Here is a 16,313-nt window from a genome sequence, read left to right as displayed (position 1 = left end):
CAGTTTTCAACTGTGCTAACATAATTGCAAAAGGGTCTTCTAATGATCAATTAGTCTTTTAAAATGATCAACTTGGATTAGCTAACACAACGTGCCATTGGAACACAGGAGTGATGGTTGCTGATAATGGGCCTCTGTACTCCTATGTAGATATTCCATAAGAAATGTGCCGTTTCCAGACACAATAGTCATTTACAACGTTAACAATGTCTACACTGTATTTCTGATAAATGTTATGTTATTTTAAATGGACAAAAAATTTGCTTTCTTTTAAAAAACAAGGACATTTCTAAGTGAAACCAACATTTTGAACGGTAGTGTATATGTATGTGCATACGTACTGTACAGTACCAGTCCAAAGTTTGGACACACCTACTCATTCAAGGGTTTTCTTTATTTGTAATATTTTCTACATTGTAGAATAATAGTGAAGACATCAACAGTTTTAAATAACAGATATGGAGTCATGTAGTAACCAAAAGTGTTTTAAACAAATCAAAATATACTTTAAATTTGAGATTCTTCAAATTAGCCACCCTTTGCCTTGATGACAGCTTTGCACACTCTTGGCATTCTCTCAACCAGCTTTATGTGGAAGTCACCTGGAATGCATTTCAGTAGGATTTAATAGATGCAGCCACAGGCCCATCGGGCACTTACTTAATGATCAAGTTTATAATGACCTGGTTAGGGTAAATATGGCCCCCCCTGCTGGTTTTAAGTCTTGCAAAGTGCTGGGTTTGTTACATTTAATTGTGCAAATTATAATGTCAAGGTGGATTTTATTGATATCTGGATGCATGACACGAACACAGACATTCTTGTTTTATCAGAGACTTGATAAGGATATTGACATTGCTAATTACAACATTTGTAGATGATAGGCAGAGAAAAGGTGGCGATGTATGTGAAATCCACTTTTGTAGCGTCATGCACTCTTAACCTGTTAGGGCTAGGGGGCAGTATTGACACAGCCGGATAAAAAACGTACCCTATTTAATCTGGTTACTACTCCTGCCCAGTAACTAGAATATGCATATAATTATTGGCTTTTGATAGAAAACACCCTAAAGTTTCTAAAACTGTTTGAATGGTGTCTGTGAGTATAACAGAACTCATATGGCAGGCCAAAACCTGAGAAGATTTCATGCAGGAAGTGGCCTGTCTGAGAAGTAGTGTTTCATCTTGGCTCTTTTTATTGAAGACTCAGGATCTGTGGAATAACGTGACACTTCCTACGGCTCCCATAGGCTCTCAGAGCCCGGGAAAAAGCTGAACGATATCGAGGCAGGCTCTGGCTGAAACACTTTATCGCTTTTGGCAAGTGGCCGCTCAGAGTACTATGGGCTTAGGCGCGTGCCCGAGTCGACCGAATGCTTTCTTTTCTTTTGTCTGTTTACCTAAACGCAGATTCCCGGTCGGAATATTATCGCTTTTTTATGAGAAAAATTGCATAAAAATTGATTTTAAACAGCGGTTGACATGCTTCGAAGTACGGTAATGGAATATTTAGAATTTTTTGGTCACGAATTGCGCCATGCTCGCCACCCTTATTTACCCTTTCGGATAGTGTCTTGAATGCACGAACAAAACGCCGCTGTTTGGATATAACAATGGATTATTTTGAACCAAACCAACATTTGTTATTGAAGTAGAAGTCCTGGGAGTGCATTCTGACGAAGACAGCAAAGGTAATAACATTTTTCTTATTGTAAATCTGACTTTGATGAGTGCTAAACTTGCTGGGTGTCTAAATAGCTAGCCCTGTGATGCCGGGCTATCTACTGAGAATATTGCAAAATGTGCTTTCACCGAAAAGCTATTTTAAAATCGGACATATCGAGTGCATAGATGAGTTCTGTATCTATAATTCTTAAAATAATTGTTATGCTTTTTGTGAATGTTTATCGTGAGTAATTTAGTAAATTCACCGGCAGTGTTCGGTGGGAATGCTAGTCACATGCTAGTCACATGCTAATGTAAAAAGCTGGTTTTTGATATAAATATGAACTTGATTGAACAAAACATGCATGTATTGTATAACATAATGTCCTAGGGTTGTCATCTGATGAAGATCATCATAGGTTAGTGCTACATTTAGCTGTGGTTTGGGTTTATGTGACATTATATGCTAGCTTGAAAAATGGGTGTCTGATTATTTCTGGCTGGGTACTCTGCTGACATAATCTAATGTTTTGCTTTCGTTGTAAAGCCTTTTTGAAATCGGACAGTGTGGTTAGATTAACGAGAGTCTTATCTTTAAAATGGTGTAAAATAGTCATATTTTTGAAAAATTGAAGGTTTTGCATTTCTAAGGTAATTGAATAACGCGCCACGGGATTACACTGGCTGTTGAGTAGGCAAGCGTCCCACCTAGCCCATAGAGGTTAATATCACTATACCCCAGAAATGTGAAATCCTGGTTTTGGAGATGACCATGAGCCAAAACGTGTATTTGTTGCTGAAGTGTATAGGCTTCCTGCTGCTTTAGTTGATGTGATTAGTACCATAGCTGAGGATTTAAAACCTTTTTTAATCATCTGAACTGGTGGTCTTAGGTGACTTTAACCTGGACTGGCTGACACCTATCTCAGATAACTTTAAGAACATTTGCCTTGATCGTAATCTATCCCATCTAATCACAAAACCGACTCGGGTAAATGGTGAAAAATCTAGATGGATCCTCATTATTAGATTTCATTTTCACAAATAACCCCCATAAGTACATCTTTTGGTGTGTTTGCAAGTGACCTTAGGCGATCATTGTATTAGAGATACTAGACAGGATAATTCTGATTCCCAGTATTACAGTTTTTCTCGATTGCTTAAACACAAAAACAGTTTCCTGTAGCACAAAAACCCATACACTTACGTTATTCCCCAAAACACACACACATTTCCCATAACCGTAAACACTATTCACCTGTTTCCATACGCTTCAATATTCAAAACTCTTTCTGCAAAACTTTACAGAAAAGTGGCCAAATAAATCATTCATTGCACTATATATATATTCATTCAGCAAACACATGCTCTCAATATAATTAACTCAAGTCATCACAACCTAAACTCAAAGAGCACACCTTTCTCCAGGTGCAAACACGAAGCCTCAAAATTGTTAACACACCAATCTGAAGTGCAGGGTCAATAAATAGGGCCTAGAGGCATGTCCATGTGCTTTGGAACAATGGATCCTAACAATACCGAAGTTGCAAGAAAACAGAGAGGAAGAGGACGAGGATGAGGACGACAACAACAAAGACAAGTAATCTCAGATGAAATCCGTGCCACCCTAGTTCATCATGTACTATGAGAGAAGCTGGACAGCTAGTGCAACCAAACCTAAGCCATTACACGGTTGCATCCATTGTCCGTACTTTCAGAAGGGAAAACAGGTCATTTGCCTCATTGTTACTGTGATACATGTAATGTTGTAGTGCATATAGACTGAATTTCCACTTTGTTCTCAGTGTAGTTTTTACCACACTAATGGATGACCATAGGTTAGTAATGGTCACATTTCATTTTTGCAGAACTGAGAGGCGGCCATCTATTGGAGGTCGGCGGAGACTTCTCACAGCTGAGCAGGAGCCCTGGTGAATATGGTGATTGCCAATAATGCCATCCATTTGAGGGAAATTGAAACCCAAATAGTTGAAGACCTGGTATTCTTCCAAGGAACTGACAGCATCAGGATTTCCACCATCGACCGGATCGTTCAGAAGAACCACATAAGGACAAAGCAGCTGTACCGTGTGCCTTTTGAAAGGAATTCAAACAGAGTTAAGAAGCAACGATTCCAATATGTGCAGGTAATTGCTATACTGTACAGAATTTTTACAGTATGTAGAGTATGGCCCGTCTCTCCAGCATATCAAAACTGTACTGTATATTACTGTTACAGTAACTGCAGTACACAATCTTTCATTCCGGTACAGTAGTACACTACAGTACTGTATTTGTAGTACAGAATTATTATTATTTTTAACTTCTGTAGAGAATCTTTGAGCTGGATGCCATGGCTCACCCACAGGAGTACATCTTCATCAACGAGGCAGGGTTCAACCTAACAAAAAGGTGCAAAAGGGGGAGCAACATCATTGTCATACAAGTTCCTGGCCAGAGGGGAGGCAAAGTCTCCCTATGTGCAGCCACCAGCAATCGTGGCGACATCCACCACCATGTCAAAGTGGGTCCATACAACACAGCACAACTCCTTAAATTTCTAGATCAGCTGCACAATAACTTTCTTCAACAGGAAGGGGAGCCAGGGCAACCAGAGCAAGCCCAATATGTTGTCATTTGGGATAACTTGAGTTTCCATCTGGCTGCTCTGGTTTGTGCCTGGTTCAATGACCATCCCAGGTTCACCGTTCTTTTTTGCCAGCATATTCCCCATTTCTAAATCCGATTGAGGATTATTTCTCAGCATTGCGGTGGAGAGTGTATGACCTCAACCCCTATGCACATCAAAACCTCCTTGAGGCAATGATGGACGCCTGTGGTGATTTGTCTGTAGAGTAGAGTCTATCTAGGGTTTTCTAAGGCACACAGAGGAATTTTTCCCACGCTGCCTGGCAAAAGCAAACATAATGTGTGATGTTGATGAGATATTATGGCCTAACCCAGACCTGAGATGATAAGAATGCTGATGCTGAATAATCTGTACATTTGCTGATTTGGAATTAAAGCTTTTGGAAATTGGGTATTTTACCATGCATAGACTCTTCCATGTTTTGTCAGTGTGACATTTCAAAGGTCAGGCTTTTGACCAAAACAGCATTAACAGTAGTATTCCCTTAATCCACTAATGTAAGAGGTATTTATTCCCGTACTGTTTTGAATTTCTCTCGCCAGGGTGTTCCTGAAAGGGTAATCTGGATAGTCAGTGCTGTGATTTTACAAAGTTCGAAATAATGTCTCTGAAAACCTATTCTAAACATTTTGGAAGCAGTGTTTTGAATTAATCCCTCCAGTGGGTAATTAACAGTCATGTAGTCTGTGTTTGACAGCTTGTGTGTGTTGTCTGTGGGCAAAGTTTTAATTGGGACCCAGAAGTTAGATGTTTATACCGTTGGATGTGAGTTTTTAAAATTGTGTGTGAAGATTTTAGAAAATGGTGAGTTGTTCCAGGAATTGTGTCTAAGCAATTGAGAAACTGTATTAGGGAGAGATTTTTAAAATGTCTCTCCAAGCATTTATGCATGACTTCTACTTTTCTGAACTTTCCTCTAAGTGTATACCTGACCTTAAATTAGCTCTTGAGCATTTCTCATCTATTTTTATATCACTGGCAGATAAACATGCTTCTTTTAAATGCTATAGACACAAAACATTTATACAAATCCCTGGTTTTCTATAGAACTTGGAGATATCTTTAGAACAAGAAAACATGCCTGGGCAAGAGCTAGATTAACTGATGCTGTTGTGGACTGGCAGATTTTCAGGCAACTGAGAAATAAATGCACGTCCTTAGTTAAAAAGGCTAAATCAAGTTACTTCCAAAGTTCTATGACTGACACTGCTGGTGATCCATCTACATTTTGGAAAACAGTTAAGGCCGCTAAAGTGTGGAAATTCCTCTCCCTCCCTACCCAAGCAACTTATACTGAACTCGGACATCATTATTTAAAAAAATGAGATATGTCATGCTTTTAATTAACGTTTTATGTCCACTGGTTTTTGTTTGAAAGAAATCTTGGTTTAATACACCCGGGTCAGTCAGTAAACTGCTCGTCCCTCTCCCAGCCGGTAGTCGACCCCCAGTGAATCCTTGTACTTTCTGGAGCAACTGTCTACTTCTGATGTATTGGAACAACTACTTCTGATTGATGTAAAAAAAATCTACTGGGGCTGATATGCTTGATCCCTTCTTATTACAGCTTTCTGCTCCATTGACTGCGGCAGCATTAACACATATTTTTAACTTGACAATTATATCAAGTACTATCCCTAGACTTTGGAAGGCTGCCCATGTACTTCCTCTACATAAAGGTGTCGACCCGAGTGATCTAAATAATTATCGTCCCATTTTCAAACTCTCTTGCCTAGCAAAAATCCTGGAATCATTGATTAATACTCAGCTTAGATCCCTTTTAAACTGCTACATCTTTTCTGAATGTAAAACAGTCAGGGTTCAGACCAGGTCATGGTACCATCTCTGCTACTTCCATGGTTATAAATGATGTCATAAATTGTTTAGATACGAAGAAACACTGTCCTGCCCAATTCATTGACATGTCCAAGGCATTCAACATTGTGGATCACACCTTACTTATTCAGAAACTCTCTACGATTGGCTTAGATCTGGATGCTTGTAGCTGGTTTGAGAATTATTTAAAAGACAGAACACAGTGTGCACTTACTGATGGCATTAAATCAGGATTTCTAGACATAACAAAAGGTGTCGCACAGGGTTCGGTTTTTGGTCCAGTTCTTTTCACTATTTATATTAACGGCATTGGTCTATTTGTACAAAACTGCAAGTTTCATCTGGACTCAGATGCCACTTTTGTATATGCTACTGCCCCTACAGCAGCCCAGTCTCTGTTGCCTCTTCAATCTGCTTTTACTACCTTGCAGAAAGCCTTGGTTAATGTGAAGTTGGTACTAAATGCTGATAAAACCAAGTACATGTTATTTTCCAAATCATATAATAATGTAAATGATTTGCGCATAAGTACGTTAGATGGTGCCCTCAATGATCTTTTCCCCACCTAGAAATATTTGGGCATCTGGATTGACGAAAAGCTTTCTTTCAAAAAGCATGTTGACAAGTTGGTCAAGAAATTAAGAATTAAATTGGTCTTCTTCTATAGGAATAGGGTTTGTCTTTCATTAAATAGTAGAAAACAGATCATTCAGTCTACATTCATTCCTGTGACAGATTATGTTCGTTTTATAACATCTGACAGTTTTGACACTCACCACTGCATTCTTTATCATAAAGTTGGTTTGACCTCGATAAAAACACAGGCACTTCATTATTGTGCTTTTGTTTATAAAGCCTTACTCAATAAACTACCAATTTACTTAACATCATTGTTGAAATATAGAAACTCGGATTACAATGCTAGATCATAGGATTGGTGAATGATGGAGACTCCATGTGTCTTCAGAGTTGTGTAAATCTGCCTTTTCCTACCAGGCCCTTACCATGTGGAATGATCTCCAAGTAATGTTTAATGTGTTGTTGTCTCTGGGCCAGTTTAGGAGAAAGGCTAGGGATTGTTATATTGATACATGTGTTTGTTTTGTTTGATTGTTTATATAATATTTGGAAAATTTCAAGAACTTTCAAAGTTGCAGTGGCAAAAACCATCAAGCACAACGATGAAACTGTCTCTCATGAGGACCACCACAGGAAAGGAAAACCCAGCGTTACCTCTGCTGCGGAGTATAAGTTCATTAGAGTTACCAGCGTCAGAAATTGCAGGCAAAATAAATGAATCACAGATTATAAGTAAAAGACACATCTCAACATCAACTGTTCAGAGGAGACTGCATGAATCAGGCCTTCATGGTCGAATTGCGTCAATGAAACCACTACAAAAGGACACCAATAATAAGAAGAGACTTGCTTGGGCCAAGAAACACGAGCAATGGACATTAGACCAATGGAAATCTGTCCTCGGACAAGGACATGAGGGAAAACAGAGGGTTAAATACACAACATGTAATGAATGGGATTGGAAACAGGTGTGTAGGAAAACAAGACAAAACCAATGGAAAATGAAAAATGGATCAGTGATGGCTAGAAGACCGGTGACGTCGACCGCCGAGCACCACCCAAACAAGGAGGGGCATCGACTTCGGTAGAAGTCCTGACAGTTTCCGGTTTCTGGTTGATGACAACAGCCACATGAACCCGACAACAGGTTGTTAGCATGTTCATTTTTCAATACTGACAAAGATATTCTTTTTTGAAAAATAAGGTAGTTCGCGGCCGCTATAGTAATGTAAAGAAAGCCCGTCGACGGCCGCTATGAATTCTAAAGGGATAAATGAATGATTATTAATCATTTCCACATGGAGGAAACAGCAAAAATAAGGCCAAACAGTGGGTTATAGAACATTATATCAATATTTATCGTTCTTGAAGTGCACAGCAATGTGTATGCGGGCTACATTTTAATTATTTACAGGTACAATGTTTAAAATATATAAAAATCATTATGTTTAACAATCGTTATATACTGCTGACCTCGCATCTTTGTTTAAAATACATAAAAATCATTATGTTTAACAATCATTATATGCTGCTGGCCTCGCATCTTTGTTGAAATGAACACTTTTCCAGTCCTTGCATGGTGTTTGGATTCAAAGCCAACAGCTGGATATCTTAGTCTTGCTCCATTCCCTACAGATCTCTCACATTCGCTCACATCTCAGGCACAGTGGCAAAGAACAACTTCCGGCCAACGATGACACACCACAACACTTATTTAAGCACAGCTATGTATTTTTGAGACCTAATATTCAAACTGTCAGATAGCTCATTTACTCTGTCATCTACTCTATACTCTGTCTGAGTATTTTTGCTGTTACACAGAGACAGAAGTCAGACAGAAAATTATGTAAATTAAGATGGATACACTAAAATGGCTGTCAATACAGGCTCCTTCTGAGGTAGCTAGACTACTAATACGTTATATTTATCATCTTTAAAACAAAACAAATAAACAATTTGTGTTTTCGACATTGTATTCTGCATAGAAGCGGCCTGCTTATTGATGTATTGTTTCTGAGCAAGGCCATTACAACTCAAAAGGCTTTTCATTAAATGCTGCCATTGACGTGGTTGCCATTGAAGCATTACTGTTTGATTGAGAAATGTTTTCTTAGCTCTTTGTAAAGAAGTTTAATACTCACCTTCACAGGATCTCTCTTCATCTGTCTTTTCCTTCAGGGAGTTAAGTGTTATAGCTGCTGCATTCCATACCATAGTTAGGCAAATTTGTTTGAACATACACATGTTCAGATAAGGAGAATCATATTTATTTCCTTGGGAAACCTTCTAAGTAAAGCTTGATGTCTGCCTAGTTAAATCGAAGTAAATACATGATTATGCAAATGAGCAGAATACACATGTACACAACATAGCTTAAAGGCTTACATTGCCTAGATACCTCAAACAGAGTAATAAATAAGGAACAGCAGTGATTGTATTGTAATAGGAATCAGGATGACTTATCTTTAAGCTGTAACGGAACAGTGTGCTACTAGCTGAGTACACATTCTGTGCTCTTCCATGGAGCTGGCAGGAGGAGTGATTTCCAAGAGAGGGCATTATGGATGGTTGGGTTCCTCTGTTGCTCCTCCAAGGGAGTTATTGCCTTAGTTAAAATAACTAGTATAAATGATTCACATAATGTTTTCGGAGATGCCGAAATTACTCTTCTGTGCTTTACTACATGATATATTTTCTCCAGGAATACAATAAACTTAGATAAAAGTGTAATACCTATTTTCTATGAGCAGGCATAGGTTTTCTTAAAGCGATATGTCTTTTTGAACAGGACAAATTGTGTAGTCTAGGACAAGCCCTGTCTCAGGATGATGCTCTATCAAAGTGTTGTAAAGGACAGAGTGATGGGAGCTGGTTTACGCCTATTGCTCTTATCGCTGTGGTGCAATGCATCTCTTTGCGAGACAGCAGCATTGATGCCAACTAAAAATAACATGCAACACATTTTCAAAGACAAAATGCAGAATAAATATTTTTCCTGTTTTGTTGTTGTTGTTGCTGGGAAATACAGAGTTCTTTTTGCACTGTTGAGCTCTCTGGCTGAGACAGATTCGGGACGATAATGTTTGGACTCCCTGACCTTACAGATGACCACAAATAGAGTTAGAGATGGAAGTTGGGAGGATTTGAAAACAGCAGACCTGTTTACTTATTTGTCTTTGAATGAATGTGATGGTCAAAGTACTGTATGTCTACAGGCTGGTGACAAAACGTTTCTCTGTAACTTGTGGACACTGAGTTTAGTTTTTTTTCAATATTTCAAACATCAATGACTCTCAGACTTATTCCATTAGCTACTTACGATAATGATTTACCGCAAACCCATGGCCCTATATTCAGTATACCCATAGAGCCTCAACCCTTTCCTCATAGGCAAAGTTCAAACATATAGTACTAGTCAAAAGTTTGGGTACATTGTAGAATAATAGTGAAGACATCAACACTATGAAATAACACAAATGGAATCATGTTGTAAACAAAAAAGTGTTAAACAAATATTTTAGATTATTCAAAGTAGCCACCCTTTGCCTTGATGACAGCTTTGAACAGTCTTGGCATTCTCTCAACCAGCTTCACCTGGAATGCTTTTCCAACAGTCTTGAAGGAGTTTCCACATATATTGAGCGCTTGTTGGCTGCTTTTCCTTAACTCTGCGGTCCAACTCATCCCAAACCATCTCAATTGGGTTGAGGTCGGGTGATTGTGGAGGCCGGTCATCTGATGCAGCACTCCATCACTCTCCTTCTTGGTCAAATAAAATCGTATTTGTCACATGCGCCGAATACAACAGGTGTAGACCTTACTGTGAAATGCTTACTTACAAGCCCTTAATCAACAATGCTTTAAGAAGTTTTAAGAAAAATAAGTATTAAGTAAAAAATAGATAAGTAAAAAATAGAAAATGAAATTAAAAAATAATTAAACAGCAGCAGTAAAACAACAATAGCGAGGCTATATACAGGGGGTACCGGTACAGAGTCAATGTGCGAGGGGCACCGGTTAGTTGAGGTAATTGAGGTAATATGTACATGTAGGTAGCATTAAAGTGACTATGCATAGATAATAAACAGAGAGTAGCAGCAGCGTAAAAGAGGGGTCTGGGCAGCCTTTTGATTAGCTGTTCAGGAATCTTATGGCTTGGGGGTAGAAGCTGTTAAGAAGCCTCTTGTTGTCACGCCCTGACCAGGTGAACTCGGGTATATTGGTTCAGGGTGTGTCATGTTAGGTATTTTTCATTGGTTTGTGTTTGGTTTACGTTTTAGCCTTGTGTAGGCTCTAGGTGGGTTATTTCTAGGTTGGGTTCTGTCGATTCCCAATCAGAGACAGCTGTCGCTAATTGTCTCTGATTGGGATCACATTTAAGTTGCTGTTTTCCCCACGCTGTTTGTGGGGTGTTGTCTCTTTGTTTGAGCACGTAACGTATCTGCATTTTTCTTGATTTTTGTGTACATGTTTAATTCCAGTGTGTTGAATAAACATGTGTTCGCTCCCAGCTGCGTTTTGGTCCGCTTCCTCTTCACCAGGCTACGAACGTTACACTTGTACATAGACTTGGCGCTCCGGTACCACTTGCCGTGCGGTAGCAGAGAGAACACAGCCTGGAGGTGTGTTTTCGGTCATTATCCTGTTAAAAAGCAAATTATAGTCCCACTAAGTGCAAACCAGATGGGATGGTGTATCACTGCAGAATGCTGTGGTAGCCATGCTGGTTAAGTGTGCATTAAAATAAATCATTTAAATAAATCAACAACAGTGTCACTAGCAAAGCACCCCCAAACCATTACACATCCTCCTCCATTCTTCACGGTGGGAACCACACATGCGGAGATCATCCGTTCACCTTCTCTGCGTCTCACAAAGACATGGCAGTTGGAACCAAAAATCTCTTATTGGTGTCCTTCAGTTATGGTTTCTTTGCAGCAATTCGACTATGAAGGCCTGATTCACGCATTCTTCTCTGAACAATTGATATTGAGATGTGTCTGTTACTTGAACTCTGTGAAGCATTTGTTTGGATTGCAATCTGAGGTGCAGTTAACTCTAATGAACTTATCCTCTGTAGCAGAGGTAACTCTGGGTCTTTCTTTCCTGTGGCGGTCCTCATGAGAGCCAGTTTCATCATAGCGCTTGATGGTTTTTGCGACTGCACTTGAAGAAACTTTCAACGTTTTTGACATTTTCTGAATTGACTGACCTTCGTGTCTTAACCCTCCCGTTGTCTTTGCGGGTTAGAGTGACCCGGGCAGTGTTCCGAGATGTTCCCCTGTGTCTGTGCGGGTCAGAGTGACCCGGGCAGCGTTACTAGTTGATCCCCAGTTGATCCCCTGTGTCTCTGCGGGTCAGAGTGACCCGGGCAGCGTTCCTAGTTGTTCCCCTGTGTCTGTGCGGGTCAGAGTGACCCGGGCAGCGTTCCGAGTTGTTCCCCAACAGTGGCGGATCGGCGGGCCATGTAGAGAGGCTACTAATAATGTGGTTAGCGGCGCTCGCCCGGTCGTTGCTGTGGCCGTTGTCGGTGGCCTCTGTTCCCCCTACTACAAGAGTATGTGGTCATAGTATATGTTTGAGACCAAGGAGCGGACCAGCCGGGGTCGCCATAACCGTGCGTTTCACCGCAGCGCAGGTCCTTGAACAGATATTCTCCAGTGTGGACCAGGAAGAAGAAGAAGAGTGGTGTGATTCGGAAGAGGAGGAGGTTTCGGAAGACGATGACGGCGAGGAACACGACCCCGAGAGTGAGGCCGAGGGCTCGTCGCAGTCGTGCTCCTCTTCTGAGGGCGAGGGCGAGGGCGAGGGAGATGTAAGGAGAGGACTAGGGAGAGGACTACGAGAGGGAGAAACGGAGCCACGGAGAGGACTAGAGAGAGCGAGAGAGCGCGAGCGAGAACCAGAGCCACGGAGAGGACTAGAGAGAGAGCGAGAGGGAGAAACGGAGCCGCGGAGAGGACTAGAGAGAGTGAGAGAGCGAGAGGGAGAAACAGAGCCACGGAGAGGACTAGAGAGAGCGAGAGGACACGGCAGCTGCGGCCCAAGCCCAAAGGGAGACGTTGCAAAAAAACAGCAAAATCAAATGGTCCTCGGTGGCCTATCGCAGCGGCCTGGACCGGGGCCAGCCGATGATCCGCCAGCCCTACGCCGTGTCGCGCGTGCTCGACATCACGTCCACCTTCCAGCTGTTTGTCACGCCGGCGATAGAAAGGATAATTGGACATGACAAATCTGCAGGGGGTGAGAAAATACGGCGACGGCTGGTGAGCCATGGACTCCACCGACCTGCGTGCGTACATAGGGCTGCTAATCCAAGAGGGCGTCTACAGGTCCCGAGGTAAGGCCGCGGCCAGCCTGTGGGACGCGGAGAGCGGCAGGACCGTGTTCCGCGCCACCATGCTGCTCAAGGTCTTTCACAAGTACTTGAGGCTGCTGCGATTCGACGACTGCCAGTCGAGACCCGCGAGACTCGCCACCGACAGACTGGCGGCCATAAGAGAGGTCTGGGACCTGTGGGAGGAGCGGCTGCCGGCCCTCTACAACCCGGGGTCTAACTTGACGGTGGACGAACAACTGGTCCCGTTCAGAGGTACTCTGTGTATCTGTGTGTGTGTGTATGTATGTATGTATGTATGTATGTATGTATGTATGTATGTATGTATGTATGTATGTATGTGTAGTATAGAGAGGTAGCAGCAGCAGTAGCATCAGCAGTAGCATCAGCAGTAGTAGTAGCATCAGCAGTAGTAGTAGTAGCATCAGCAGTAGTAGTAGCATCAGCAGTAGCGGCGGCGGCGCCCCAATGATGAGCCGGTGACGACGACGACGCTGCTAATCTCTTCTCCCTCTCCCAAAAGGACGCTGTCCTTTCCGACAGTACATTCCCAGCAAGCCAGCCAAATATGGCATCAAGTCGTGGGTGGCCTGCGACGCCAAGTCCAGCTACGCTTGGAAGATGCAAGTCTACACCGGTAAGGCGGCCAGCGGAGGCCCCGAGAAGAACCAGGGCGCGCGAGTCGTCCTCGATCTCACACAGGGACTGCCGGGTGGTCACAATGTCACCTGTGACAATTTCTTCACCTCCTACGAACTCGGGCAGTGGCTCCTCGAGAGGAACCTCACCATGGTCGGCACAGTGCGAAAGAACAAGCCCGAGCTCCCTCCCGCGCTGCTCCTGTCAAAAAGCAGACAGGTCTCGTCCTCCAGGTTCGCCTTCACGACCACCACCACTCTAGTGTCCTACCTGGCAAAGGGAAATAAGAACGTGCTACTTCTGAGCACGCTGCACACAGAGGCCGACGTTAGCGATCCCCGCGACCAGAAGCCGGCCCTCATACTAGACTACAACTGCAACAAGGGCGGCGTGGACAACCTAGACAAGGTGGTCGGGACCGACAGCTGCAGACGGATGACTGCTCGCTGGCCCCTGATCATCTTCCACAACATCCTCGACGTGTCCTCCTACAACGCCTTTGTCATATGGCGAGAGATCAAGCCCGACTGGATGCCTCGGAAGCGGAACAAGAGGAGGGTGTTCCTGGAGCAGCTAGGAAAGGCACTTGTGAAGCCGTTGATCCAAAGAAGGCAGCGTCTCCCCCGCACCGAAGCTGTGTGCTCCTCCGCAAGCCCGGGAGCACACAGCTGACACCCCCGCAGCCCCGCTAGGGGCAAGTAAGAGGAAGAGATGTCAGCTCTGCCCACCCAAGAAGGACGCCAAGACACACACCGTGTGCTGCAGGTGTAAGAAATACGCATAATGTCACACTTGTGCCCACTAGGCCTTTAGCCAAGATGGGACAGGGTGACCCGTGGGGACACGGGTAGTAGGCATAATAGGAGGACAACGGGAGGGTTAAAGTAATGACGGATTGTCATTTCTCTTTGCTTATTTGAGCTGTTCTTGCCATAATATGGACTTGGTCTTTTACTAAATAGGGCTATCTTCTGTATTCCACCCCTATCTTTTCACAACACAGCTGATTAGCTCAAATGCATTAAGAAATTCCACAAATTAACTTTTAACAAACATCTGTTAATTCAAATGCATTCCAGGTGACTACCTTATGAAGCTGGTTGAGAGAATGCCAAGAGTCTGCAAAGCTGTCATCAAGGCAAATGGTGGCTATTTTGAAGAATCTCAAATATATATATATATTTTTTTTTACACATTTTTGGGTTACTACATGATTCCATATGTGTTATTTCATAGTTTTGATGTCTTCACTATTATTGTACAATGTAGAAAATAGTAACAATAAAGAAAAACCATTGAATGAGTGGGTGTGTCCAAACTTTTCACTGGTACTGTATATAAATGAGTCTTCTAACTGTGCCACCTGCTCTCCTCCCAGGGACCAAAGCCCAATAATACCCCGGTACAAAACGTTGCTTCCCTGCATCTCCCATAATCTTTCTCTCTCCCAAATTTGGAGGAGCTGGAGGTCGAAGGTTATGGATCCCTCCTATTCTTTGGCCGTCTCTCTTCACCTTGATGATTATTATTTTCCCCTCCAGCCATTAGACCCCTGCCAGCTCAGTCCATGCCCTGTAGAGACCAATGTGGCTTGATAAATTTGCCCTATTATTTTGATAAATTGCTGTCTCGTCTAAGCTTTCTGCAGTGCTCTGTTGCTGGTGGCTGGGGTCAAGGCGCCTTTCATTAGCCCAACTAAAAGCCATTTTATCTAAACATAAAATAGCAAGGGAAGATAAAACAACATTTACAAAGTAAATCAGATTTACATTCGCAGCCATATGCTGACATGGACATTGGATATGTTGATATGAGATGTGAAAAATAGGAAATACACTTGCAAGACTGTAACGTTACATCCTGCAAGACTTTACCAACCAGGGTGCCATTTATTTTCAGTATCCATATGGGATAAAATAGAGCATTATGAATTTCCTTCTGCCTGCCTTCTGTTTATTTCATTCACACTGCCTCTCATCATGTGTAACCTATTAATTAAATAAAACATATGTCATTTTGTACTGTACGCAAAATGTGGATTCCATCGTGAGTGCACTTATAGTATATTGTCAACTAAAATAATTGACATTGGGGTTGTTAGTTTTCGATCTATTTTTATTTTCCAATTTTGCACAGTACATGACATGTTATTGGTTTAAAATATATGTTTTCTGCAATCTCACCATATTGTCCCCATCCTCATTGTTTTTGCTCTTACATCCTGAGTCTGTAATCCATTAGGTAGGGGAGACCTTCTCCCCTACCTCACCTCGCTCATCAACTCATCCTTGACCGCTGGCTACGTCCCTTCCGTCTTCAAGAGAGCGAGAGTTGCACCCCTTCTGAAAAAACCTACACTCGATCCCTCCGATGTCAACAACTACAGACCAGTATCCCTTCTTTCCTTTCTCTCCAAAACTCTTGAACGTGCCGTCCTTGGCCAGCTCTCTTGCTATCTCTCTCAGAATGACCTTCTTGATCCTAATCTGTCAGGTTTCAAGACTGGGCATTCAACTGAGACTGCTCTTCTCTGTGTCACGGAGGCTCTCCGCACTGCTAAAGCTAACTCTCTCTCCTCTGCTCTCATCCTTCTAGACCTATCTGCTG

The 16,313-nt window shown here is 42.3% G+C and overlaps 1 pseudogene; it reads left to right on the top strand.

Moving 5' to 3' along the window:
- Nucleotides 1-4,018: 4,018 nt before the first annotated feature.
- On the top strand, nucleotides 4,019-14,378 carry LOC106563339 (piggyBac transposable element-derived protein 4-like; annotated as a pseudogene).
- The last annotated feature ends 1,935 nt before the right edge of the window (nucleotides 14,379-16,313 follow it).

The sequence above is a fragment of the Salmo salar genome, chromosome ssa11 (assembly GCF_905237065.1).
Source record: "Salmo salar chromosome ssa11, Ssal_v3.1, whole genome shotgun sequence".
NCBI classification, from domain to species: domain Eukaryota; kingdom Metazoa; phylum Chordata; class Actinopteri; order Salmoniformes; family Salmonidae; genus Salmo; species Salmo salar.
The sequence above is the reverse complement of the archived record's forward strand: the minus strand, read 5'-3'. Positions and strand labels throughout refer to the sequence as shown.